The sequence below is a fragment of the Cynocephalus volans genome, chromosome 4, assembly GCF_027409185.1.
Source record: "Cynocephalus volans isolate mCynVol1 chromosome 4, mCynVol1.pri, whole genome shotgun sequence".
Taxonomy (NCBI): domain Eukaryota; kingdom Metazoa; phylum Chordata; class Mammalia; order Dermoptera; family Cynocephalidae; genus Cynocephalus; species Cynocephalus volans.
The window spans coordinates 119,928,217-119,933,090 of NC_084463.1; the positions used below are offsets into that span (position 1 = coordinate 119,928,217).

Sequence of the window (4,874 nt, forward strand, 5' to 3'; positions counted from 1 at the left end):
TCACAAGGAATTAAGTGGAAAATCAGCTCCGTTGGTGACATCAGCTTTGATTATTCCTGACTAGAAAAAGAGTACCACTGCTTACAGGCCTGAGACTTTCATGAGTTAGATGAGATAATGAAGTGATTGAGCATGGCACATGGTACATAGGGGCAGGTGTGTTTCAGAGGCTCCTTGTGATTAGTACAGGATTTATCTTAAACTCCTCTGCACTGGGCATACACAAACCCTGTGTGATTGGGTTGTCCTCTCTCTGCTCAGCAATGTCTCCCTCCACATGTTCCTCGCACGTTACACTCCAGCAGCAATGACAGTGCCATCATCTCTTCCACGTGTGCTGTTCCTCCCTTCTGCTGGTCTGCTGCACAAACTTTTCTTCCTTCAATCTCAAGAGCTGTCTTCTCTGAGAAACCTTCCCTGATTCTCCCGAGCCATGACTGATACAGCTTGGAACTGATATCCTCCCTAGACTTTCTGAATCAAGTCTCGCATTGAAGGATTTTATTTTCCATTCTAACTAAAATACATGAAAATCAAAGACAGAGACCTTACCCCCACACACAACTTTTTATTTCCCAGGCCTACATCCTGTGCCTAATGGAGAGAAGATACTCAGAAAAGATTTATTGAATGAATAAATTATCTCATTTAATCCTATGGCCACCCTATAAAGTGGTATCTTTATAACTGCATTTTACAAATGGTGAAACTGAGCTCAGAAAGGTTTAGAGACTTAGGCTACCATGGCTGAGTGGTGGAGCTAGATATCAAATTCAGGAATGCCTTCCGCCAAAGCTCTTGCTCTCTCTGCCATGCTGCTACTGTGGCTGCCTTTGCATTCAATAATGGTTGGAGAATAGCTGGAGAAAAAACAAGAAAATCCTTATAGACCAAGGCCACCCCAGAGCTCTCTGCACTGCTTTCAGGAAGTACTCCACTCGCTTTATGAGTCAGCACAGCTCAGAGTACATCTTTCAAATTGGTTGGTGTGATTAAGGAGCTTCAGTGGCTTTTATTCCTTCATGATTATTATTGTTTTAAAGTAGAGACAGTTTCTTGATCTTACAGTCTATTTCTTTTTTCCATGCCCTAAACTGTCTAGAGTAGCTTTAGGACTTAGGCTGCACTTGGTTCTCATCAAGGTTTTTATGGTTCTATTGACTCCCTGTCTCCATTTCCAGATTAACCTGTGTTTGAAGTTTTGATTCATTTTATTCTGCACTGATGGGGGATTCTGAACTCTGCTTCTTCAAAACGAGCCCTGCTGGGTCTGTCGGCTATATGGCTGCGGTGGAAATGATCTTCTGCCACATAGCTATAGAAAGTCGAGTGGCAGAAGTAAATTAACCTACCATTTCCACAAAGGGATATGCTCAGAATTGCCAACAATATTTATGTGGGCATTGTGCTTCCAGATACACTTGGATGGCAGTGAATTGTCAGTTACTATGACAAAATGACTGAAGAAATCAATCTGCCAAGTATGAATAGCTCTCAATGGGTTTCAAGACTCTCAGGTTAAGGGGCCCACAAAGCTGACAGAGGGTGGGCCTCATATCGATATGACCTCCATTGGAGAGCATATAAATTAGCTGAGATGTAAGCAAAGAGGTCTGTTCCCCAACACTCCCCCTCCACCCTACAGGAGGGCATTTCCAATATTCACATGGAAATGAAACACCATTTCAGACGTCTAGCAATGTTAATGACATTCAAGTCAGGCTTTTTTTCCAGAGGAAACTTGGAACTTTTTCTAAAACACATACCTGCCCAATTCCAGAGAGGAGGTATAAATTTTACCTTTTTTTCATCTGATGGTTCTTCTTCCTCATTGGTTCGTGTGTGTGTGTGTGTGTGTGTGTGTGTGTGTGTGTGTGTGTGTGTGTGTGTGTGTGTGTGTGTGTGTGTGTGGCTGGCATGGAGATCCAAACCCTTGGCCTTGGTGTTATAACACCACGATCCAACCAACTGAACTAACTCGCTAACTGGCTGGACTTTTTCAGAATGACGTTTTAATAAAAGCTTTTAATGGATGAACACTGGGTAAATTCCTATTGCTAATAAAAAGAAAGATAAAGCCATACATTCAGGACACCCAAATAATTTGTAAAGACTTGGCTTTCAGAGCAAGATTTGGGAGGAACAAAATGTTGAAAGCCATAGGATGTTTAATTTCATTTCTATTATCATTCATTGCTGATGCTGGTTTGTGCTGTGATTTGGGGGTGACCCATGTAAATGCTTTATATATAAGCAACCCATAAAATGAAGTTTTGGGGAAATTTTATATTCGTTACACTAAAGACAAAAGATCGTTAAAGTAATTATGATTGGGAAAAAAAATTGATTTTCTTTACAAAAGACCCACAATTTTTTTTTTTTTTTAGGTTTTATATATTTATTCAGAAGGTTATTCAACAACAGAATAAAGCCCTTTCAGCATTATGAAATCCAATGGTTTGAATTATTTTTTTCCTCAGCACTTCTGTTTATTACAACTTTTTTAATACTGAAGAGATTCTTTTATCTGAAGTTTTTCATGCATTCAAGTATTTTGCATGATGTCTGATGTGATCAGCAATAAACGTTGAAATGAAGTAGTAGCTATGATCATAACCCTCTTGTAATCTAAAAACGACGGGGATTTTCTTTTCTGTACAAGCAGCTATGAAGTTATCAGGGAGTAACTGTCCATCTGAAAGAAACTGGTCATCTTTTCCTTGATCAATCAGAATATCTAGTTGAGAACCTGGATAGGACTTCACAAGATGAGTGGCATCTTAAGCCTTCCATTTACTTTGATCTGTTCCCAAATAATCACTAAAGGCTTTTTTGCCCCAAGGACAAAGCACTGGGTTACAAATTGGAGCAAATGCTGACACAGATTTGTATTTTCCAGGATTTTTCAAAGCACAAATCAGAGCTCCATGGCCTCCCATGGAGTGGCCAAAAATAGACATCCTTTGAGGGTCCACTGGAAAATTAGCATTTATGAGTTGGGGAAGCTCCTCTGTTACATAAGAGTACATTCTGTAGTTAGTTTCCCAAGGTTCTTCAGTGGCATCCACATAAAAACCAGCACCGGTGCCAAAGTCCCAGCTCTCATCTTCTCCTTTAATATTGCAGCCACGAGGGCTGGTATCTGGAGCAATTACGACAAGGCCATGTTCTGAGGCAGCTTGATGATAACCAGATTTTGATATGAAATTTTGTTCTGTGCAAGTTAAACCAGACAGCCAATATACGGCAGGGCACTTTCCAGTTTCTGCCTTTAGTGGTAAGTAGACAGCAAATTTCATTTTGCAGTTCAGTTCCACACTGTCATGTTCAAAAACTTTCTGCAATCCCCCAAAGCACTTGTTGTTGGAAACCTGTTTCAGTGCCATTCTTTTCCTGTCTAATTGCTATCTGGTTTTTTGTCTGCACAAAGAGCAGATGATCCTCCGGTAGTGTCTGCAGCGCAGACTAGATGCGGTCGGAAGGGAAAGGCCAAGACCCACAATTTTTACCTTAGCTCTATTTTTTTTTACCACTAATTCTCTTTGAATTGTGTCTCACACATTTAAAATAAGGAGAAAATGCTACAATAAGATTAGGATTTCATCTCAATGTAAGTATGCTAACATGAGAACTGGAAGGAGCACCACCAGAGGATCAGAAAGCCTAGTCATGTAGCACATAGCAGCAGAGGAACCTGGGCTGAACTCCAGCCGTTTCCACCACCCATTAAATGGGGATAATAACTGTGTCACAGCTAATGACACTGAGAACCCAGAGATGTCCAGTTGGTCATTTCTGTAGTTGTTAAAAGACACAAACTCTCTTTTGAAGTTATTATGGGTTAGGTTCTGTGAGATAGAGAAAAGGGAGAGAGACCCAAGCCAGGTGCTATTTCAGCCAAGAAGCTTTATTCCACCAGTGTGGAGGGGAGACAGAGTCAGATGAGTTCTCCCAAACAAAGGAAAGCAGGAAGTTTATAAGACTTTGAGGGTTTTGGCAGAGTAATGGGCAATTTTGAAACGAGTGGTATGCAAGGTGACACAGCCCGTGTGGTCTGATAACATCTGGTCGGTTAGGGCACAGGCTTCTGAAGCATTCCTTCCAGCCCAGCCCAATTGCCTTAAGCTGGCCATGAGGCCTAATATTATGGAAGATAAAAGAAAAAACTCTGAAGGATTGCAAACAGTGTACAGTTCAGTACTGAATATTGTATTAGGGTTGAGAAGCAGGAGACAAGTTAGGGCTGATGAGTGAGAAAGGGTGTATAATTCCTTCCTTCCTTGAGTAGAGAGGCAGCATGATATTTTAGAAAGGGTAGGCTTGAATCAGATTTTCTTTTTTTTTTTTTTTTTTTGTCGTTTTTTCGTGACCGGCACTCAGCCAGTGAGTGCACCGGTCAGTCCTATATAGGATCCGAACCCGCGGCGGGACCGTCGCCGCGCTCCCAGCGCAGCACTCTACCAAGTGCGCCACGGGCTCGGCCCTTGAATCAGATTTTCAACCCTACCAAGTAGTTGCTTTCCTCCTAGAGTAAGAAATCTAAACTTTTCAAAACTTACTGTAAAAATGGGGATTATAATATCTACTACAGAGAGTTCTCATGACAATTACCTGCACTATTCAATAAATATTTCCTTACTACCACCCCCAAACTCTTATCTCTCCCTGCCCCAAGACAATATGCATAATTTGGTCTGGGTTTTGAAAATAGGTATAATTGTAGTTTCATGCAATTATGTAAAGATCTCTTAAAAATCAACAAGACAATAGCAAAAAAAAAAAAAAGACAAAAGACATAAAAAATAATTCATTAAAGACAAAAATATCAAGAAACATGTTAAAATAGTCAACCTAATAATGAAAGAATTTCAAAT

General features: G+C 40.5%; 1 pseudogene; it reads right to left on the bottom strand.

The window, feature by feature from the left end:
• Positions 1-2,407: 2,407 nt before the first annotated feature.
• Positions 2,408-3,484, bottom strand: LOC134377007 (S-formylglutathione hydrolase-like; annotated as a pseudogene).
• Positions 3,485-4,874: the final 1,390 nt, after the last annotated feature.